The 24,539-nt window shown below is 44.1% G+C and overlaps 1 protein-coding gene across 3 annotated transcripts in view; it reads left to right on the forward strand.

Annotated features, from left to right (window-relative positions):
• Window positions 1–14,077: 14,077 nt before the first annotated feature.
• The window catches only part of VIT (vitrin), a 132,482-nt gene continuing 122,020 nt past the window's right edge, over window positions 14,078–24,539 (forward strand). For all 3 annotated transcript variants that reach the window (XM_006151330.2, XM_027772992.1, XM_027772993.1), the window contains exon 1: window positions 14,078–14,313. The gene's annotated coding sequence lies outside the window, so the exon portion shown is untranslated. The remainder of the gene's footprint in view (window positions 14,314–24,539) is intronic.

The raw sequence follows: 24,539 nt of genomic DNA on the forward strand, positions 1-24,539 counted from the left end.
GGCCGGGCCGGGTGGGCCGGTGCAGGGCCCCTCTGCCCTCCGCCCTCCGCCCCATGTTTTTCTTTTTAATGAAATCATTGTGCTTTTCTTTTTAATGAAGCCACTGTGTTTTCCTCCATGGTCTAATTTATAATATACACCTCTTTTACATGTCTCTAAGGAATCTATGACTCCTTGCCAAAAAGGCAGGAGATAGAAATACTAAGCACATCGATCGTGTAAAGGCCCAAGGTGGAGTCCCAGTGGCTAAGTTTTCATAACCAAAAGCTGGCTGCATTGAGACTCAAAGCAACTGTAGCTAAGGGCAACAGTTTCTATTCAGTAACTATAACAAAAAGTATGGAACACTGTAGTCGCTGACCCCACAAAGAATGGGGTAACAAATCACTCGGACTACCATGCACCCATTTTCTAAAGCCCAGTTCCTTCTTAGAAAGTCAGCCCATTGCTCTGACTGCTAATAGAAACCCCTCGCTTCCAGCTCTTCTTCAGCAACCCATGCGGGCCCTTATGCTGCACTGGAAGCTTTTTCTCCTTCCCTAATACACTCTGCTTTCCTCTCCTCTCAGTGCCCACATCTCTTAACTCTTCATGACCTTCAGACAAGAGCCAGCCGGGACGCTGGGTCTAATCACCCAGTACTCCCGCACCAAAAGTGCCTCCCTTGGCTTCGCCACAACCTCTTCTCCCTCTCTCCTTCCTTTCAGGATTTTGGACATGTCCATATACACTCCTAGTAACTGAGCAGGTAGCATGTGGGATCCAGCCACCTCCACCACCGGGCCAGACAGCCAATCCTGATTGGCACTGACTCTAAATGTTTGAGACTGCCGCTTCTCTTAGACTCCTTACTCGCTTCAGCCCATAAAAGCTCTGGGCTCCTTTGAATGTCGGTTATCTTGCCAAATCAATTAACTTTTACAATCCCATCATCAATTAGGAATTCAAAAGGGACGTCCTCAGGCTGTTGCCATGGATTTAAAGAGAGCACAACCCTCCAAAACTGAGAGCTGTCAGCAGGATGGGTGGACAGTGGCGCAATGGGAAAACAAGGTGCACCGCAGGCTGACCCACATGAGAGGGTTCTAGGTTCGCATCTGGAAACCTCCCTGAGCATGCAGGGCATGCATGTGCCCCATAACCCAGGGTGACCAAAGCCAGAGATGGCCTTGTTAGGGTCAAGACCAGGTTGGGGTGCAGTCTGCTTCTTTTTCTATTCATGGAAGACAAATAAACTTTAAAAAAAAAAAACTGAAATCATTTTTTAAACCTTCAAAAATGAATACAAATGATGAAATGAACTTGAGTATCAGACAAGGTGTATTCACTGACCAGTTCAGTCCCAGTCAGTCGCCCACTTCCTGGGAAGAAGGAATTCTGTTTCGGTTCCTTACATCTGGTATGCAGCAGCAGATCCCTGGATAACTACGGCTATTGATCATCCCTTCAGTTCCAAGAATACATGATCAGAATTCATCGAGTATGGGTGAAAGGCACCTTGCACATTGAAATTCCAAAGCAGATCCTTTCTACGAACCAGTAATTTACACAGATCCTTGAGCTGTTAGTTAGGGTCAAAGTAAAATGGAGTGGTCAGCAATGATCTTGAGCCTTTTTGATAAATAAATAAAGCCATTCCTAGACAATAAAACATTCCTTTTTAGTGGCAGTTTTCCTTTTAATCCCAGGACAGCCTGATATTTAGTGACCTCAGTTATTACACATGCGCTCAGATAAGAACCTTCAAATTGCTTATTATTTTGTGAACTACTAATAGGAATACTTAATATATTAAACTTCTTTCCATGCCCAATCATTTATCTATTCAACAAATATTTATTTAGTTCTGTCTATATTCCACACTCTGTACTAGGTGCTGGAGAAAAAGAGAGGAACAGAACAACTTAGCTCATGGGACCAAGGAGTTTACACTGGGTTGTCAGAAAAGCCATAATGTATTTTTCTATGTAAAAATGTGTCATGGCAGGGGCCGGTGGGTGGCATGGTAGTTAAGGACACTGGACTCCCACATGGCTGACCATGGTTCGAGTCCTGGCGCTGGTGGCTTGCTTTCGCACCTTCCACTCTCTCTCTCACTTTGTGTGTCTCTGGTCAAATTAAATAAACATAAATAAAGTTAAATAAAATAATTCTTTAAAAAAAATGTATCTTGGCTTTTCCAACAACTCATAGATACTCACAAGTCATTACAGCAAGTGACCTATTCCCTAATAGGACCTTTGAGGTCCTGTGGAAACTCAGAGTAAATGACATAGATGGAGAGAAGGTTGGGGGCTGGCAGGTGATGTGGTGGGTAAGGGCGCTGGACTTCCACATGGCTGACCATGGTTCAAGTCCCGGACCTGGCGGCTTGGCTTGCTTTCTCACGTTCCCTCTCTCTTTCTCACTCTATCACTCTCTGGTCAAATTAAATAATTAAGTAAATAAATAAAGTTCAATAAAATCATTTAAAAAAAAAAAGAAAAGGAGAGAAAGATGAACAGGAGTGTGTGCTGGAAAGACTCTGGGAAGAACATTTCTACGAGAAGGACCACAGCTACAAAGACAGGAAGCGGTTACCTCTTACAGAGAAGGTCACCCTGGCCGAGTCAGGGCACAGGAGGAAGGGGTGGGGAAAGCAGCTGGGTGGGGAAAGCAGCTGCGTGCCACACCCAGGAGCCGGATCTTCTGGCAGCAGTGGACGTCTGAAACAGGGTAGGCTCTGATTCGTGCTTGTGGATTCCTCCGGAAACATTATAGAGGATGGGTTGGAGGGGATAAGACTGGAAGCAAAGACATGAGTCAGGAATTTATGCAATGCCTGGACAAGAAAGGATGAGGATAACAAAAAGTGATTTAGCCAAAAAAACAAAGTACTGTAAGTGTTAGAACGTGGAGGATCCTCAAACATTACGCCAAGTGAAAGAAGCCAATCACAAAAGGCCATTTATTGTATGATTCCAGTTCTATGCGATATCTAGAATTAGTAAATCAGTAAAAACAAAAAGTTGTCTAGTGGTTGCTTAGAGCTAGGCACTGGACAGGATTGGGAGAATGGCTAAGGGGTGGGGGTTTGCTTTCTAGGGTGATGAAAATGTTCTAGAACGAATTGGGTGATAGTATACAACTCTGCGAGCATGCCAATAGCCATCGAGTAGCACACTTTAGAGGGTAAATTTTATGATATCTGAATTCTATCTCAATTGGAAGTAGCTTTAAAAAGAAAAGAAATGAAACGAGGGCAGAAGGCCTCAACAATGATCCGGGTTTTGACCCGCAGAACTGTGGGTGGGCAGCCACTGATCAGGACAGGGAATTCACAATGGTGACAAGCCACTGTTAGACCTTTCGATTGGAGGCATCTTTGAAGTGGTATTAGTTGGCTCGTGTTGCCATAGCAAAGTACCATGGACTGGCTTAAATAACAGACACTGAAGGGCCAGCAGATGGTGTAGTAGTTATGTTGCTGGACTCCCATGTAGTTGACTATGGTTCAAGTCTCGGACCTGGTGGCTTAAACTCAGGCTGGGCACGTGTGTGTGCATGCCCAAGATCCCAGGAGGAGAATGGAGGAGAAGGGATTACAACATGGCCATCCCCGTGAGAGGTGATTTCTAATTTTCCCTCTCACTATTTCTGTCTCTCTCCTCTGGTGAGCACACACCCTAAGGCAAAAGCCTCTCTAATAAAAATAAAAAATGAAAAATGAAAAGACAGTTGATTTCTCATAGTTTCAGAAGCTGGAAGTCCAAGACCAAGGAGCTCAAAGATTCGATTGTGAGGGTCTTCCTGACTGCAGACGGCTGACATCTTGCTGCAGTCTTTTGTTGGAGTGTCCATGCACTCTGGTCCTTGTTTCCCTTCTCCTAAGGACTCGGATCGCATCATGGGGGCCCTATCCTCATGACCTGAAGGCCACACCTCCAGCTACTATCACATTGAGGGTTAGGGTTTCAACACACAAATCCTGGGGAGACACACATTCAGTCCACCAGGAAGGTATCCGGATGGTGAGGAATAATAGGGGCTTTGTAAGGCGGCCCAGAGAGGAGGGTCTGAAACACACTGGCAGATCCTTTCTACTTAAACCATGGATGTGAAGCAAACACATGAAGGAGGACACAGGGGTGAACAGAGGGCTGGGGTGAGACCACCAGGGGAAGTTGGTGCTCAAGGAACAGACAGAAGAGCTGCCCTTGAAGCAAGGTTTAAAATAAAAAAGCTGTCAGATTAAAGAGGCAAATAAATAAGATGACCTGCCTTGTCCTCTTGTGTCTCTAACACAGTATTTTGAAATGCTTGGGAGCTTTTGTTTTTTTAAGTTTATTCATTGTCATTATTTTACTTTATTTTTTGAAGTTGACCAGAGAGAGGAGGAAGAGGAAAGTGAGAAAGCCAGCTGCCAGGTCCAGGATTCAAACCACGGTCAACCACGTGAGAGTCCAGCTGCCTTAACTACCACGCCATCTGCCAGTCCTGGGAGCTGTTCTAATCACAGGTGTCTAGGTGGGGCCACCCTGGGCTCTGCAGGATTGCCACCTCACCATAACCTGCCCACTAGCAGGACACTGACGCCAGGCTTTGGGTTTTTGTGACACCCCACGTGGTGATCTCCGGCCTTTGCTTCCCCGTCACGTGGCTAGCACTCCACACTCTATTCACTGCGCCATTTGCGTTGTTGCTGTTCTGTTAATGAAGTAGTTATGCTCAGCTTTCATCGTAATTAGAGTTCATTTAGTTCAAGTGCTTTGTAATTAATCTTTTATGCTAATTAAACTCTTTATACATCAATACATCACAAAACACGTGAAAGCAAAATATTTTTCTTACTAGCAAATTAAATTAAGCTTCTTCAGCCTAATAGCAGGGTGGAAGAAAAAATATCTAGATGCATCAGGCTGCAGAAAATCTAATTTTGCTGAAAAACTGATCTCAGTTTTATATTAAAAGTTGCACTTGGAAAACAGGAGAAACAAATTTCCTCAAGCCATACCTTTGTTTTGTTTGTTTGTTGTTTTAATTTGCCAGATGCACGTGGACTTATGAGAAAGGGAGAAAGCGCTCCCCACAGGGAACGGTCATGCCACAGTCCCATCTCCTCCTCCTGTTCAGCCTTTTGGGGTTGGGGGGCACTCACATACACGCACCTGCCATGTTTGTCAAGCCACTAGGTCTGGGATTCATGCTGTATAGTCAGTCATTTTGGATCTAGTTCCTTGCAGGTCATGGGCTGGCCCCCTTTAACCTTTTTTTTTTTTTTTTTTTTTTTTTGCAGTCAGCAAGATGTTCCTTCTCAACTAGCTGGTGGTTTCAAAAAGTTTTCAATACTTGTTTGTATAGCTAGTCAATTTTTTTTCCTTGAATTTTAAAGCCAGAATTGCCAAGCAAAACAAATACGAAGGGTCTTCCAAAAGTTCAAGCAAAACAAATACGAAGGGTCTTCTAAAAGTTCAAGCAAAACAAATAGGAAGGGTCTTCCAAAAGTATATGATAAAAAACTACACGTGCATTTCACAATTTTCTTGCACCAGAATGAACTCATAGGTCTGCTAAAGTAGATGCTCTGGATTATATGGTTCATTACCTTTCAAGCAATAAACAGCTCCTAGTATATGTTCTACTTTAAATTTTAAAAATCCCTTCCCATTATTTTTTTAAGGCCTGATCTTCGCAGCAACCGAAGGCAGAAGCAGCATTCTCAGATGGTGAGCTCGGGTCTACACCCGGCTTGGTGTTCCTCGTTGTCTCTTCCCAGACATGTACTTCAGCTCTCTGCCTGTATTTTCTCATTTCTAAAAAAGACAGCTACCCACTGGGGCTGTGTGAAGATAAAATGAATTGATACAGGTAATATGTTTAGAACCACGCCTGGCATAGAGTAAATGCTCAGTAAGTTTTGTTTGTTTTTTGAAGATTGTTGTCACAAGGTGTGTGTGCTCCCGAGAGAGAGACAGGGAGAGGAAAAAGGAGAAATCTCTCCCCCACAGGCATGGCCACTCTGCAATCCCTCCTCCTCCATTCTCCTCCTGGGATTTTGGGCACCCACACATATAGGTTCAGTGTGAGTTTCAAGCCGCCAGGTCTGGGCCTTGAACTGTGCTTGGCCATGTGGGAGTCCAGAGCCTTAACCATCATGCCATCTGCTGGCTCCAATAAACATTATTAACAAGGTTGTTACCGTTATTTCCTGATAGCAGAGCAGAAGCACAGAAAGGTAAAGCTACTCAACGTGTAGTAGACCCTTGTTCCTGTCTATCAAGAGTTCCAGAACTTTCCACTGTTCTTAGTAACCTGCGGGCTCTGGGCCGAACCCAGCACATTAACAAAGGTGGGAGAGTGAGAGGGTGCTGAACCAAGAGGGTACTTGGTAACCAAAGCACTGGAGAAGCCCCTCCACATCCCTGCTTGGGCGAGGGCTAGGACTGGGGTTGCAGGCTGAGAGTCGTTCCTCTTGGCTGGGTGGCCTTCAGCTCAGGAACACAGCATAAACCATGCTGTTTACACCTGCTGTGCCTAGATAGATGATGGCATGCCTGGCTTTCTGCTTAGGACAGGTTCCTGGAAAGGGAATTATGGAGTCAAAGATTACAAACTGTTTTTTGCCTCATGGTGCAGTGGGCCAAATTGCTTTCTGAAAAAGTTGTACCAATGTTTACTGACAGCGACGAATGGTACTAAAGAGGGCTGGTCTTCACCCTCACAGGAAGGAATATTTTCTCTTAAAAATACATCTCTAACAGATTGACAGGCTAAAAACAGTGTCTCAACGTCATTTTAATTTGCATTTCTCGAGTGTCCAGATAGAGTAAATGACCTCTCCTCACGTTTATTGCCAACTTACACTGTGTGCTTGTGTACCTAGGTGTGAGGGTTATGTCATTGACCTACTCGTTTCTGTTTGGTGGCCCTTTTGAAGATTTCTTACTGATTTGTAGGTACTTTCATATTTTAAGATTATTTACTCTTGTTTATTACAAATATGTTCTCTTGTGGTCACTCACTTTTTAAATCCTTTTCTAGTGCATGTGTGAATTTTTAAAAACCGTTTAGTTTTAAAGCTAACATTTAACGCTGATACTGACCTTTTCTTTTGTGATTTCTGCCATAGCTTTTATGCAATTTCCGTCACATCCCTCTCAGACAGTGCCTTATCAAACAGAAGCGCTAGTCCTTGTGCTATTAAGAACCCTCAGGGCCACCCTGCCCTAGAATCCCTGCCACCTCTGGCCACTTCCATCCTGACATCAACAAGACACGCTTTTCCAAATGGTCATTTGCCTTTTTTTCTGTGGTAAGTCTAAAGCACCATGACAGATACGCTGATCCCTATGACCCAGGTTTTGTGCAAGCATTATTGGGATCACTTCCACAAAGAGATGCAGGCCCTTTATTTGTATTGTTTCAAAGACACTCCAAGCTGAGTCTCTGTACCCCACACATCAGCATACCAGACTGTGAGCTGAGAGCCACTGCCAGCCGTGGTTGGAGTCCATACCTGGTTGGCCTGAAAACACACTGCACGTGTACAGGGCCCAGGATGCTGGAGGACTGGGAGAAGGGGATCACGACAGCAGATTGGAACCCCATGGAGGGTGACGCTCTCTCACGCACACACATGAAAAACCACATATACATGGCACTGCCAGCCCTTCATTGGTGGGGAGTTCAGTGCACCTCCGATACATCACATTCTACTGCTCCCCACTGAGGCTCGGCTTCCACTTGCTTCTCATTCACGTGATTTTACACATCAGAAGAGTTGGATGTCATAGGAAAACTTTACAACTTGCCATCTATTTCTCTTCCAAAGCAGCTATAACTATTGCAAAAAAGTTAACCTGATTCCTGAATACCCGATCTTGTTACAGAAAGGCCATATAATCATCATTACTAACAACAGCTTACAGGACCAGCAAATGGTGTAATGGTTACGTCACTGCACTCCTACTTAATTGACGAGGGTTTGAGTCTCAGACCCAGTGGCTTAAAACTCACGCTAGGTGTGTGTGTGCCCAAAATCCCAAGAGAAGAACGGAGAAGTGATTGCAGAGTGTTCGTCCCCTGTGGGAAGTGACTTCTCACTTTCCCTCTCTGTTTCTGTCTCTTTCAGCATGCCCTATAGCACAAAACTTTAAAAAAAAAAAAAAACAAACAAAAAAAACTAAAATTACTAACAAAATAACAAGATATGGGGTACACAGCTAAAATGGATGGAGAATATGATCAGGTTTAAGACAAGAGTAAAAATAGGCCCAGTAGGTGGCATGGTGGTTAAAGGCACTGGACTCCCACATGGCCTACCATGGTTTAAGTCCTAGACCTGGCGGCTTGCTCATGCTTTCTGGTCAAAATTGAAAAATGATGATAATAAATATATCTCTTTTTTTTAAGAGTAAAAATAATGTGACTACTAAAAACATTTACCTCTTCACACAGGTTTAAAATTTAAAGGGTAAACACTAAAAGTTTGGACAAATAATATGTATATCTGAAAAACAATGGTGGCAGTGGGAAGAAGAGTGACCATGGAAAATGGTATTAATCTAATAGAAAGCAAAATAAATAAATAAAGATAGTAAATGAAAAATGCAAATAATATATAAATAAAACCATGTCAGTCATAATAAATACAGATCGATAAAACTTCCGTAATAAAACACAGAGATTAGTGGGCTGGACTTTTTAAAAACCCCATCAAATGTTATTTACAAGGTATAACTGAACTGTAAGGACAAAGTAAAGTTGAAAGTGAAGGATGGTGGGGTAGATCAACTCATTGGTCCCAGTTCTTCACTCCTGTCTTCCTCCACGCCCTCGCCCCATTGCCTCCTTATGAACGGCCTCGTCACCTACCCCAACTCCCTCTGGCTTGCTCACAGAACTTACTTCAGCCAATAGCATGGGCCAGAAATGACAGGGGGCCAGTTCTGGGAGCTAACCTTAAGAAACTGCACCTACTCTCTAACATGTTCTTGCAACTTTATCCTTGCCATGCGATCGCCTGCCATTGAGCTACCGTCTCGGCAGCACAGACACCAAATAAACACGGGTAGGACAGCGGTCCCACTGCCAGCCCACAGACCTCCAGTGACAGACAGAGCCACACAGCACAGCTTACATCAGCAGAGCACAGCTGACCCGTGTTCTGCTCTTCTATTTCAGATGCCCTGCGCTTACTTGGCATAATAGGGAGACAGAAGGCCTATAATCTCCTGCCCACCATTTGGAACCCTTGTTTTGTATAAGGTACTTTTGTAGCTTGCTAATCTCCCGGACCAGGAGCCTTTTGCAATGGTGGGCTTTATGGGATAGATTCCACTTCCCAGTGTCATTTTTTGTCTTTTCATCTTTCATGCTCTTACAATCACAGTGACTTATCTGCATGCATTTTTGGTCAGTTTGCCCTAGAACACTGTGGGTGCTGTCTGGTCCTTGAGACAGTGGTTCTCATTTGTTTCAAAGCATTTGAATGTAGCGATCAACATCCGTTTGCTCTAATAGCCTGAGAATGATGAATTCTACTGGTCCACCATTTTCTTTCATCCGCTAAGTTTACCTTTGGCATCAATTAATGACTCCTATCAATTTTCCCCTCCAATATATCCACTTTTCCCTAGTTTTAGAGGTTCATACAATGTTTAACAAATCTCTCTTGGCCACATGAACTCTGTAAGCTGTCCATGTTCCTCATTTGGCTCTTTCCATTTTTGGAAAGATACAGCCTTCTAGTAATAACCACTCTGCTTCTGACAGATAGTCATGATGTAAATTTAACGAAAGCTCATTTTGTTGGCACACTTTTTGCTCACATGACGCAACACAACACAGGAGTACGTGGCAGTAGCATTCGGCAATGCACAAGAACCTGAAATAGCACCTGGTGGTTGCTGTGAGTTTCCACCAAAGTACAGGGAGAAAAAGAGTCTCAAAACTGTCGTAGGGAGTTCAAGCCAAATCATATTTCTATGAAAAATTGATGTAGCATCAAACACGATGTACCCTTAAACATTTCAGTGAGCTCGTGTTATGAAAGATGTAAGCCTTCTGTTTTATATCTGCGACACAGTGAAAGTTCAGGAGCGTCTGAACGTCTGTCTTATTACTGAGACGCCTAAATGGCCATCCTGAATTTTCAAAAGTCACATAAAAAAAATGGATTTGTGATATGAAGAATGCATTGATTTTCTAGCATTCTGTCTCAGGAGTGAAAAAAAAAATGAGAGGAGCAGTATTTTAAAGAGCCATCGGGTGCAATGTTTACGACAATAATAAAAACTTTTAATAGAAAATGTTCTGAAAGACATGTGAGTTCTTGTACTCGTTATGAAAACAGGACTAGGGTACTAAGTTTATGTAGTGAGAAGCACTCGTTTAGGAATGGACTGATGCTTTCAAGCAACCACAAGTAATTTATAAGCAAAACAGAATGTCGAGTAGCAATAGGAAAAAACTGAACATCACAGTTTTTGTTCTCAACTTGACATAATCTAGTTCAGTTCACGCCAAGTAGCAACCTCAAGGCTATTCAGAGAAGTTGTGATCATGTTTTACTTCAGAAAGGTAAAGGATTCCCCAAGGCCTCCAACTTGATTGATTTGGTTGTAGGCTTTGTCGCAGCCAGACAGCCAAGTGAGGTGGGCTGACCCGGGGCCCAGCATCATTGTTGCTGGCCCACAGAGCTTCTAGGATTTTGCTTTAAAGTTTGTTATTCCATTTCATCCTAATTCTCCACTCCCATTGCCTTTCTTCAGAGGCAGCCATTCTTATGCATTGTCATTTTATTTCCACCTTTTCCCCTTTATTTTTTTATACTGAATCCATTCTAATATATTTTCAAGCACCCATCTAGTTAATAATTGCCGTAAGCCTATTGTATGCTGGTTCCGAGGCCAGAAATGCAACAGCGAAAGAAACAAACAAAACCTCTGCCTCCCTGGAGTTAATATTCTAATGGGGAATGTTTGGTAAAAAGATCTAGTAGTAAATATCATTATAGAGTGATAATTAAAGAGTGATTAGTACTGTAGAAAAACAAAAAGGCAAAGAAGAGGAGGAAACGCTCCGGGCGAGGGTGCCATTTTCAATGAGATGGCCAGAAAAAGGGCTCACTCATGAAGTGACGTTTGAGCAAACGTTTTAGGAAAGTGAGCAAGTGAGCCACGCAGACCCCAAGAGATGCCCTCGGGGACAGCAAGCAGCAAGACTCTAGTCCTTTCCTCCCACCACGACCAGTGGGCCCTGCCACGCGCCTCCCATACTGAACTCCTGAATTCCCCAGAGATGGACTGCTCAGGGCCCTGTGGAGAAGCTCACTGAAGAACGTAGCCTAGAAGGGGCTAGAAAGTGGCACAACAGTAATGCAAGTGGACTCCACGGGAAGGTCCCGGGTTTGCATCCCAGGGCCTTCTTGTCCACATTACATAAATGTGTGCCTGTGATCTGTGCCTTTAGGTTGGAGGGTGTATCATACATATGAGGACCCTATTCGGGATCCTTTGTCATGCTAATGAAATAAATAAACTTTAAAAAATAGGTCATACCCAGAAAGAGTTTGATGGGGTTTAGGGCACATACACAACTCAACCAAGTATGAGGTGTGCTTCAGATTTCTCTCTGGAATAGCCATATTGGTCCACACCACTAGCAGCCCATGAGGGCCATCCATGTCCGCCATAGGCTTCACCCAGATTTTGTTTTGTTTTGTTTTGCCAGTATGAGAAAGATAACAAAATGATTATTTCACTGTTTTGGGGGTTTTTTTTATTGTGGTAAAAATACTGTGTCGTCCGAAAAGTCATGATGTTTTTTCTATGCAAAAATGTGTCGTGTGTTTCCAACGACCCAATATATGGCATAAAATTTGCTTTTACTTCTTTTAAAAAGAATTATTTTATTTATTCATTTATTTTAATTTGACCAGAGAATGGGAGAGAGAGATAGAAAGTGAGAAAGCAAGCGACCGGGTCCAGGACTCAAACCACAGTCAGCCATATGGGAGTCCAGCACCCTTCACCACTACACCACCTGCCGGACCTGCCATCATTACTTTTAAGTGTACAATTTGATAGCATTAGTTGCATTTATGAATAAAACACCACTATTCTCCATTTCCAAAATTTTTACCATCCCAAACATCGTGGGTTTTTTGTTTGTTTGTTTTTTAGTTTTGTGCTATAAGGCACCAGAGACAGAGAGAGAGAGAGAGAAAGCACTCCCAGGTGGGATGACCATGCTGCAATCCCTTCTCCAATCTCCTCTTAGGATTTTGGGCACACCCACATAAAAGACAAACATGTTTTTCAAGCTATTGGATGCAGGACTGACCTGCACAGTCGACCATATAAGATCTGATGCCTTACCCTCCACACTACCAGCTGGCCCCATCATTGTTTAAGTTTATTTTATTTTATTTTATTTTATTTTATTTTATTTTATTTGAGAGAGAGAGAGAGACAGATATATACACTTGAGAGTCTGTCCCACATCACAACCCTTCCCCAGCCGCCCAGCCAGCTAGGACCCTGGTCACCCACAGGCACACCCAGAGTACTCAGCTTGCCCTGGGATCTGGAAGCACGCCTCCCATGTGGCTTCAGTAGCTCACAGCACCATCCGATTGCCTGCGCCACGCCATCGCAGCTGGGCCATGAGGCTTTTTCATTCGAATCATCTTTGAATATCTCTCAATAAATTCACATTTGACTTTGCCATATTTTCATTAAAAAAAATTAAAGTAGTAAAAGCAGGTCTCTGTCCTAAGAGTACCACTGCTTAGGAGTCAGGCAGCCTTGGATTTCAATCTCAAATCTTGCCTTCCTGACTGAATTACCCTGGGAAAGTTCATCTCTCTGAGCCCTCGTTTTCTTACCTTAGAACAGAGAGACTAGTACTGACCCGTTGGCTTTCTTCCAGGTGTTAAATGAGATGCTATATGAATAGGGCTCATGACCACGGCCAGCAGTGCTTGGTACACGGGTATTGGCGCCGTGGTCACTCATGAATAGCGAAGCAACGATTCATTATGTCACCTTCTCATCAGAACCTGCCCTCACTCCAATGGTGGGGCAGTTGACTCTCCATGGGGCCGTACCATCCTTACCACCAATGGACCTACACTCAGGATTTCATGGAGGAAGGAACAGGACTGAGAAATCATTTCAATGAAGAACCCAAAGAAGTAGAGGAGAAAAAAAGACGAAATACTATTCAAACTATAATTAACCTAAGGAGCCATCCCAGGACCTGCAGATGAGGAAGAAGATCCTCCTGTGCTGCTCAAATGGAAGAAAATCCTCCTGCGGGCTGCGGGAGTGCACAGTCCCCAGCAGGAGGAGAAATGGTTCTTTGCTCTGTCTGCCCCGTTGGAAGAGGGCGACTTCACCACACCGACAGACTCTGCAGTCTCAAGGACGGCCAGATGTGCTTCCTCCTGGTCTGTTTTTCTAAAATGTTGTGATGTGTTACTGCACGTTTTGGGTCTGAATACCTGAGGTTTAATTGATGACACTAATTTGTAAATTACAAAACCCGGCAGATTTCACCTCTGATGCGAGCTATGCATCAGCAGTTTTTCTGAAACATGAGTCAAGTTTTGCTTTCCACTATTATTATCTTGTGTCCTGTTACTAGCAGCATTTACTACGGTCATTTCATGAAGCTTGCCAATGTGCAGAAAAGACTGAAGCAAAACAAAGCAAAGAAATGGCATTTACGTGTAGGAAAAATAAGGATTTTCGATCCAAAAGTGAGTGTCCAGTGAGATAAGCTTGGTGGTGTTCAGTTTTCTTTCTTTAGGCAGCTGAAGCCAGACGTTCGCTTAGCAGTTGAAAACGAATGATATATCATTGTCTCTAAGTAGTTTTTAAAACGTATTTTTCACTTTTTGCTTCATCATCTAAGTGTTCCTCGTCTACTTTTTTAAATACCTAATTTAGGATTTGCTTACTGAAAATGTGTACTTTGGGCTAGAAAAGAATATTTAAAAATCCTTACCCCCAAAAAAACAAGTGGGAGTGGAAATTTGAAAGAGGACCGCCTAATTCAGCACTAAAACCAGTGTGAGGAGCAGCGTGTGTGTGTGTGTGTGTGTGTGTGTGTGTGTGTGTGGTGTAAAATGTGCTTTTCAAAGTGTTGAGAGGTGGATGGGAATGTTTGATCAGCTCCTCTGAGAAGAGAAAGGTGCTTGGACTGCTTGCTTCTTCTTTGGAATAATTTGGAAGGGATTTGTGATGCAGAAAAACTTAAGGGAAAAAGGATATCCTTTCTGTGTGGTGGAAAATTTTTGAAAAAAAAAAATTGCCTCATTCCAACAAGGTATGTCTGATGAATTACTAAGCTTTGTATCTAGTGGCTTCCCCACTCAATATTTTAAAGGGTTAACATGTATTTGTCATGAAGAAACTACAATGCATATTGTGGCCATGTAATCTGTCTGTGCACATTCCAGTTTTAAGAGTTGGGATGGGGCTGGGGTGGTAATTGGCCTCCTTAGAAACAATTTTATACATGTCTATAAAACAATATTATATGTATGTATCTATGCAATTATACTAAGTTGTGCTAAGCTATTAATATTAGAACTGAATTTTCACTGTTTAATTCAACTTGATTATGTTAAAGAGTATGACATTTGTGTAGAATTATAAAGTAATTAAGGATCTTGCCTTTCTTTAAACTTGGCTTCCGGTACGGAATACGATAACAACACGGCTTTTGCTTATAATGATAGAACACAAAAGCAATATAGCACATTGTTTAATTCAATAGCAGTATGAGCTCTGGACACATTGATGCTAAATTTAAAGATTATTTAGCGTGGACCTAGCCTTCTTTCGGTTCAGGCAGATCTCGGTGGAATGTGGCTAGATGCGTAATTCCACGTCTTGTTTACTCTGGAAGTGTTTTCTGAGTCTGAATGCTCTGGTTACTGATAAGCCCAAGAAGGGGCTGGCATTGTTAAGTCTACCACTGTAGCTCAACTTTGCACAGGGAAACAGGACACGAAATCTCTCTCAAGCATGATTTGTGTCAAGCCAGTATAAACACGAACTAAATGCCTTAAGCGCAGGTTAAACAGGGAGGATAAAATGGAGTAATTAGTCACGATACTTTGCTCCAAACAACCCACAGCATCTTTGCCATCCCCGAACACAGAGTGCAATTCAAGATTTTCTGTGGCTTTATTGTAAAAATAAAACCAGGCATTCTTGGCTATGGTGGTTGTTCAAAACCATGTGTGCTAAGAAAATAGGTTTTTTTTGTTTGTTTGGTTGGGTTTGGTTTTTTTTTTTTTTTTTTGCCATTACGTTGTGTTGCAATAAATTTGGAAGTTTTGGTGGTAGAGTTCTGAGGTTGTTTTTCCCTTGGTCTCCTGAAAGACGAAAACACCCTGCAGCAAGGCAGGATCAAACACTGTTTGTGTATTTTCTGTGTGTGTGTGTGTGTGTGTGTGTGTGTGGTAATCTCAAGTGGTGGCTACGCCGGTAGGAGAACTGGAAGCGCTCATCTTTTATTTATTGGATTAAAATAGCCTCTTCTGTAAAAGGGCTTTGGACAAAGAATTACAAGCCTATAAAGGCTGCATTTTTTACTACAGTGTTACTTTCCTAGACTAAGCTTTATTTAAATATATCTTATAACCTTGCCTCTGAAAAGGAAATACCTTAGCAACACTGGAAATTCATAATAGCTATCCTGAAATAGTTTTTACTACATGCATATTGTTTTAGAAGATCTAGTTATTTTTTTCTACACATTACTTATCTCAGGAAGAATCATTTCTTTCGGGGGGAACGAATACACTGGATTTGAGAATGGCTTATGGATACCCGGCATCCTGAGAACACATCACTCGTGCTGTTCTCGTCCGGGATTCCTGTGAGACAAGTTGCACACGGGAAAGCAGCGTGGTTCCCTGTGCAGAGTGGACTGCTGTGCTGAGCCGGGGGTCCTGCGTTACAGTATCAGTCCTGCTGTGGTTCCCTGGGAAAGGCAGGGAATGTTTCCTGATTGTTGTTTTCTCTTTGGAAAAACAAATAGCAAAACCTGTATACCCCCCTCCCAGGGTGGCTATTAGGTTCAATATTGACGCACAGCTCCCGGAGTCTGAATTGTAATAACATCCATAGAGATGTAATTTTTTGAGGCTGGCAGGTGGTGTGGTGGTTAAGGCGCTAGACTCCCATCTGGCTGACCACAGTTCAAGCCCTGGACCTGGTGGCTTGACTTCTCACTCTCTCTGGATGGATGGATGAATAGGTGATAGAAACAAATATGAGAGTTTTCCACACATACTTGAGGAGAGGTTGCACTGGGAGGAATTAATGGCCTTATAGTAAATGCTATGATCGTCAACGTGCTCCCACGTGCGCCCTCTCCTCTCCTCACTCCTGCTTGGAGGGCTGAGACAGATACCGGCAGCAGCATGTGCAGACTGAACCCGGAAGTCTTTCAGGACAAGGGCACTGAGCTGTGTGACTTTGGGGATGGTCCTCAACATCTGTGTCTCTATTTCTTCACACGCAAAATGAAGTTGGACCAGAGAGTCTCTAAGTGCCCCCTCACCATCTTATGGTTCTAGTCTATGGAGGGGCACTGGCAAGATGTGGTCAGGTCTGTTTCATTTTTGAGACTCTGAATTGCAAAATGAAGCCCCACTAAAACACCACTAACTCTATGGCATATTTTACATACATCTACCTAATTGAAAACTTGAACATATACCAAAGTGAGATTTAATAGAATTATGTCCTTTGCCAGCCAAGCTGAGGAGATTGTGTTTGTGTATACACGCACACGTATACACCCATCCATCCATAGAGCACTGGGTACAGTGTGACAAGTTGGATGACAGACTTCTTCCCATTCTGTAGAGTATCTCTGTGACGGTCTGCATAACCTCATGTGGAGACGATGCCAAAGTATCTAAATTTAAAGCCTTCTTGTGAGGCCAAGGCTGAATGGCCCTCCTGGGCTGTGTGTCTTATGAGGGTTGTTAGGCAAGCGTTCTTAAATGCATTAACGTTGGCAAAGTGCTTACAGTCTCTGGGCCTCAGTTTTCTCCTCTATAAAGGGGGTCTGTTATTAGTGCCCACCTTCACGAGTTGTGACAAAGAGCTTGGATTGGTGCCTGGCACTTTGATGATACCCAGATGTTAACAGATACTAGTTTATATACTCCGTGACCAGAATAAAATACTAGATCGGCTTTGAAACCATCAGTAATCATCTTCAAACTCTTCAACATTAACTCTTTGAATATGGTATGCACACAAATATGTGGAATCATGTGATATTCAGATCATTATTAGAAACTAGCTGTCATCTCCCTACCCAGAGGACCTGAGCTAATCAGTGGATCAGCAAATGATAAACAAGAGAAGCAATTTTTATGATGGCTGTAATTTGAGAAATCCCAGAAGCTCCCCTCCAGCTGCCTTAAAATGAGTCTTCCTGTGGTTTGCAGAAGGCAGTGAAATTCCTGGTCCTCTGAATACTCATAGCATGAGAAAGAACATGCAGAGGGAACCTGCTAGTTTTTATAGGCATGAAAGTTTCCTACTCAAGTTGCAGTGAACAGCTTCTGTTCTTTCAGAAAATGAGTGAAGAAAGGAATAAAACACCAGGAAAATTTAGGATATCGAAAATTATTTTTTGAGTTTTTTTTTATATAGGGTGCATGCACTCACCAGAAAGACAGAGACAGAGACAGAAAGTGAGAAATCACCCCCCAGGGGGGATGACCATGCTGTAATTCTTCTCATTCATCCTCCTCTCAGGATCTTGGGCATGCACACACATGTGCCCGGCATGAGTTTAAGCCACTGGGTCCAGGACTCAAACTGCAGTTGACTACATGGGAGTCCAGTGAAATAGCCAATATGCTAACTGCTGGTCCCAAGAATGACTTTCTTGATAGTGATGGCTATTTTTTAAAAAAGATTTTTATTATTATTATTTTAATTTGACCAGAGAGAGATGGAGAGAAAGGGAAAGTGAGAAAGCAAGCCACCAGGTCTAGGACTTGAGCCTCAATTGGTCATGTGGGAGTCCAACACCTTAACCACACCACACCACCTGCCGGCCTGATAGTGCTGAATTAAAATCTTAATGAAAAATATACATACACAAATTTCAGTCATTCTGGGGTCATTTAGGTGAGTTCCTGTCTGCAGACCGGAAGGTGAAAGACTGGAGGGAAGGCTACGCCCCCAGGACTGTTTATTGCATTTTCCTATGATTATCTCATCCATGAAACAGACAGCGGATGCTGGATTTAGAGTTTGTTTTTAATCAGCTGAAAGAGGGTTCTGCTTTGACAGACTGCAAGCCTTAAGGAAACCCCTAGAGACTATCTGAAATGCTGGGAAGTGCACAAGGCAGGCACCGTGATGCTCTGGGTTGAACCACCTATAAAAATTCCTGCAGGCCGGGAACCAGCAGTTAGCATAATGACTATGTCCCTGGACTCCCATGTAGTTGACTACGGTTCGTGTTCCAGACCCGGTGGCTTAAAACTCACGCCGGGCACATGTGCGTGCGTGCCCAAGATCCTGAGTGGAGAATGGAGGAGAAGGGATTGCAGCGTGACCATCCCCCCCGGGGGTGATTTCTCACTTTCTGTCTCTATGTCTCTCTCTGTCTGTCTGGCGAGCGCACGCACCCTATAGCGAAAAACCTCTCAAAAAAAAAAAAAATTCCTGCAAGTGGCATAATGGCGACATCACTAGACTCCCATGTAGTCGACTGTGGTTCAAGTTCTGAACCTGGCAGCTTCAAACACGTCGTTTCTCATGTTGGGTACATTCTCTTTGCATGCCAAATGATATATAGCAATCGAATGTTTAAAATAAAATGGAAAAACAAAAAACAAAAAACACGCTAGGCATGTGTGTGTGTGTGAGTGCCCCAGATCCCAAGAGGGGGATGGAGAAGGGATTACAGTGTGGCCATCCTCCCCAGGGAATGATTTCTCACTTTGTCTCTCTGTCTCTCTGACAAGCACATGTGCTCTATAGTAAAAGTCTCTCTTTTACAAAAAAAAAAAAAAAAAAAAAAACCACCCACCAGGCCAGCCTGTGTTGTGAGGGTTAAGGCAGCTAGGTCCCACATGGCTGACTGCAGTGTTAGAGTCTTGGATCTGGTGGCTTGAGAAATACACCAGGTGCATGTGCACATATGCCCAAAAATCTGGAAAGGAGGGAGAAATAAAGAACGGATTGCAGCATGACCGTGCCCACAGGAGGTGCTATCTCGCTATCTCTATCTATCTATCTATCTATCTATCTATCTATCTATCTATCTATCTATCTATCTATCTATCTTTCTCTCCAGCAAGCACATGTGCCTTTTGGAAAGATTTAAAAAACAACAAACAAAAACAGAAAGCAACTATCCATCATGTGGCAACCTGCAGAAGGGAGATCTCCCCACAGCAGCTACTGAGACCCAGCTGCAATCTATTGCCACACTCCCAAGTCCAGCCCAAGGCAGACAGGTGCACTGGGCTCACAGATGCCACGGTCCTTTTCCAAGTCTAACCTCCCAGCCAGTCTGGCAACAACAACAATAAAAATCAGTTTGGTTTAGACTCAAATTAGAGGAATATTTTGTGTTTGTGCTTTATTTTGGACTTGTAATTTTTTAAAAGTACTTAGATCCATTTCTATGTTGTATTTTTTCACTGCATTGTTTCATATGCATACATACATTTTTAAGAATTAAATTCTAGATGTCAGTTCTTAGCCATTCGATCAGCCCAGTTGTACTCCTTTCTATAAGCTTTTCCTGAGAATGGGCCAAAGATCCTTCTAAATCTCTGAGCAGAGAATAAAGGAAGGAAAGTCCAGAATTGTTCCTGTACTGGTTGCCATGGTTAATTCTGGTTGCTATAACAGTCTATAACCACAGAATAAGAGGCTTCAACAATAAGTACTTCTTTCTCACCGTTCTGGAGGCTGGGATACTCAAGCTCGAGGTGCTGGCAGAGTCAGGGTCTGGGAAGGGCTCATTTCCTGGTTCACAGACAGCTCTCTTCTTGCTTTGTCCTCACACGATGGAAAGAGGGTGAGAATAGGGCACTGATCTCGTTCATGAGGGCCCCACCCTCAGGACCCAATTACCTCCCAAAGACTCTACTTCCTGATATTGGGTTGTTGGAAAAGTCATGATGTATTTTTGTGTAGAAAGAATACGTCATGACTCCAAAAATACGCCATGACTTTTCCAAAAACCCAGCACATTGAGGGATAGAATTTCAACATATAAATTTGGGGGGGCAGGCCTGAACATTCAGTCCATCTCACTGGGGCCCTGGAAGAACTCAACCAAATGGCACTCACAGACACGTCTGGCTCTGTCTCAGCCGTTCAGATTGCTCTCACAAAATGTCGCAGACCACAGAACTATAGAAATAAGTTCCTATGTCCATTTATATAGTGAGATCAAGGCACCAGCAGATCTAGCATGTGGGGAGGGCTAGCTTTTTGGTTTCTAAGATGGTATCTTCCTGCTGTACTGTCACATAATGGTGCCTCTTTTCTCACAGCACTAATCCCACCCATGAGTTCTCTCCCCTCGTATCCTAATCTCCTCCCAAAGGCCTTACCCTCCCAACACTACAGGCTCAGGGGTTAGGATTTCATCACTGGAATTTGTCAAGGGGTAGAGGGACCTACAAACATTCAGACCATCACAGATCCCTTTACCAGAAGTCCAAGAATCAACCCATGGCCAAAACGGATTCGTGTCTTACTCAGAGATCCAACTAGTCGCTTTATCCCTGTTAATTTTTACAAGAATGTCTAATTTTGCAAGATGGTGAAGATGATGGTACTGGTAGTTGTAATGATTTCTTTCTTTATTTTAAAATTGTTTTATTTAACTTTATTTATTTACTTATTTAATTTGACCAGAGAGAGACAGAGCAAGAGTGAGATAGATACAGAGAGAAAGTGAGAAAGCAAGCCGCCAGGTCTGGGACTCGAACCGCAGTCAGCCATGTGGGAGTCCAGCACCCTTAATCACCACACCACCTGCTGGCCCCGGTAGTTGTAATGATTCACTACCATCCCAGCCACAGTAATAATAATAATGTTAATATTTATGGAGCTATTCTCACGTGCCAGACACTATTCTAAGCCCTTTTCACACATTAAGTCTTCTAAATCTAAGCAAACATAGGAGGTGGATTGTCACTGTCCTCATGACACAGATGAAATCCCTGAAGCACTTAGAAGCCCAGCCAATTGTCCGGGGTCACTCAGCTAGCAAGGGACTGGACTCAGCTTTGAATTCAAGAAGTCTAGCTGTGCGCTCAGGCCCTGAAACCTACCAGGCAACAAGGACGCGTGGTCCTGAAGTGTTTTCATTCATTTTTAACGCATTTCTTCCATGAATGAGAGACATCACCCTCAATAGGGTGTTGATGCAGTGATCCACCCCCACCTTCGGCCAGCCCTGATCGTGGGCAAGTGCTTGCAAACCTGGAACTTTCCTGTGTTTTCACCAGAGGCACCACCCTCCAGTCCCCAGTCCGGGTTGCTCTATCACTGCACTAGATGAGTCTTTGCCATCCCTGAATACCTAGTTTGTAAGCCAAGTAAAACTTCTAAGAATAGTATTTCTCCTTTCAAGCAGAGATACCTTAGTAAGAATGATGGAGGGTGTAGAGGCAAGGGAACTCCCAGGAGGTTTGTTGGGGAAGCAGGGCTTTTATTTCTGTCATTCTTGGATCATGTCCAGAAGGAAGAGTCACTTTTGAGGCGTGTTGGGAAGATCTGACTCTGGGGTGGGTGGAAGGCCAAGGAGCAGACTTCCTCACAGAGCCCTCTGAGTTGCAGGTCGCCCAGAGGTTTCCTTTATCTCCCCTCAAGGGCTAAGGTTGTCACAGAATCACACTTCCTTATGACTCAAACTGCTTCAGAAAATCACTGCTTTTGATGAGTCTCAACATTGACAAGTCTCTAGTAAAAATTTCTCAAATTCTTTCCCTTAGCTGGAGAAAGGCTAAAGTTTTGTGTGGACATGCAGTGAAATTTCATAAACGCCACCCTTCGGGCTATGGTGAGAAGGAGCTCTTTCTACATTCTTTCTTCTCAGATTCAAAAAGAAAACAAATATACCCTTGAGGGGGAACCCTATGTGTGTATAGTTTCTGGGGGATCAGGTCACTGGTATTTAATGCCCAGTGAATTTCCACCCTGGGTTCCTTTGTGACCCAGACAGAAAAAACATGCTTTCGACATAAAGGTGTGAGTCGACTTGCCTGGACCGGCTCTGCCCGTGTAATACGGTAAGCAAATCCAAACTTCAAAAGGTGAAAGGAATTTGGGGAAGTGGAGATGGTATTCAATGACAACAACAAACAATATTTACGGGGCCACCTCCATGCAGCACTCACGATTCTGTCAGGTTGGAAGGAGAAAGCACAATAGCTTTGGCGGTGTACTAGACAAACACTCAGGAGGCCTCGCGCTGATGTGGGCTGTGAAGAACACAGGACGGCGGGAGAAGGGGCTGCAGAGAGAGGGAGAAGTGGGCAATGATCTGCATCGCACGGTCAGGTCGATGTCTGCTAAGGAGATGTTTGAACTGAGAGCCGTGAATAACCCCTGGTAGGTCCCTGGAGGGAGAGTATTCCAGGCAGGGGGAAGGGCCGTGTGAAGGCCCTGAGTAGAACCCATTTGGTGGCAGGTGTCCCTGGAGCAGGCTGAACAAGAAGGATGAGAGCAAGGGTGTGCTTCGGGGCCAGGTGTTGGTGCTGTGGGAACGCAACTAGACCCACAGGGGTTGGGTCCTGGTTTGGCATCCAAGGAAGGGGCCTTTCTGAACATGTGGGGTACACACATCGTCTTTCCATCCTCGTGTGAGTGTGTGTGTGTGTGTACACCCATGACCTGGGCCAGCTGGGACTGGATCACAGCATGAAAAGTCTGTTGCTCTCTTTCTCATGGAAAAGGAAATCATGTTGATAAACTTAAAAAAAAAAAAAAAAAAAAAGGTGCTTTGGACAAGCAGACACAGAGGGCACCATCCCAAAGCCCATGGTAGGTCCACTAATATTTCAGACCATGTGCAGTATTTTGACAAAGACCTTGCTCACATCACATTACATCTCCTTAAAAAACACACTTAAGGGAACCAGCAGTTAGCGTAATGGCTATGTCGTGGATTCCCACGGAGTCGACCACGGTTCACGTCTCGGACCCGATGGCTTAAAACTCATGCCGGGCACGTGTGTGTGCGTGCCCAAGATCCCGAGAGGAGACTGGAGGAGAAGGGATTGTGGCATGCCCATCCCCCCTGGGGGATGATTTCTCACTTTCTGTCTCTATGTCTCTGTCTGTCTGGCGAGTGCATGCACCCTATAGTGAAAATCTCTCCCCCACCCAAAAAAAAAAAACACACACACACCCTTAAAAACGAAAATACAAAGCTTGGTGGTTCATCCCACATGTCCAGGCTGAGGGGGTATGAGGACCAGTCTCTTCAAGTCCACAGTGGAAGTGGGGACAGGGAGGAAAGAGCCAAGTGACAGAAGGCCCAAGTAGAGTGGCAGTGTTGTCAGCTGGCTTCCGGTTTCTGGGGCTGGTGGGGCTTTACAGTTGTTCGTTGTTCCCACAGGGAACAAGAGCACTTCCATGGCTTCTTCGAAGATGCCCCCCATTTTGTTGGGGATCCCTCACCTGTATCTGCTCTGGCTGGGGGTTTACAGTTCTCTCCTCCCCAAGCACCTGGTGACTTATGTCAGGTACCTTCTGCTGCTGTTCCCTCAGCCGCCAGGTCCCTGGCTTAGGCAGGATCGGAAGCAGTCCCAGACTCGCTCTCCCCGCTATGTAGTTGTCACAAGCTCCTTCCTTGTCCTGCAGAGGACAGTCATGAATTAGACACCAGTCCACTGTGCCAAGCCCGAAGGGGTTACTGGGCCCCCACACTGAACTTCCAAAGGAGCCAGGATTCCTAGCTGACCGCCTCCCTCCAGACTATAAGAGGGGATAGAGAACTCAAGAGGAACTCAGATAGGAGAGCAAGAGTTTCTCAGGAAAACTTGTTGAATTTCCCCTCCTCTTCCCTTTCCCTAGATGCAGAAGGGGAGTAGGGGTCCCCTCCAACTTCCACCCCACTTTAGGCAACGATGAGATGAACTTCAAGGAGAGTATTCTGGGGTTGGCCCCATGGCCTAGGGGTTAAGGAAGGAGGGCCCCACATGGCTGACCAGTGTGTGAATCCCAGCCCCAGGGTCTTGAAAAACACAGGGTACACGTGCATGCATGCCCCAAATCCTGACAGGATGGAGGAATGGAGGAGAGGGACTGCTGCATAATCACATTCTATGGGGGTTTTGGCAGTGGGGGAAGATGCTTTCTCTGTCTCTCTGCCTCTCTTGGGTGAGCACACACACCTTCTGGCAATTAAAAAAAGAAAGAAAAGAGCCCCCTCTGCAACATCAACGTGGTCCGCATCTAGGGTCTTGAGGCCTCAGCTGAAACTAATACAAAGGATCATCCCATCCTAACATCCCTTACACAGCCAACTACAAT

The sequence above is a fragment of the Tupaia chinensis genome, unplaced genomic scaffold (assembly GCF_000334495.1).
Source record: "Tupaia chinensis unplaced genomic scaffold, TupChi_1.0 Scaffold000317_1, whole genome shotgun sequence".
In the NCBI taxonomy this organism is placed as follows: domain Eukaryota; kingdom Metazoa; phylum Chordata; class Mammalia; order Scandentia; family Tupaiidae; genus Tupaia; species Tupaia belangeri.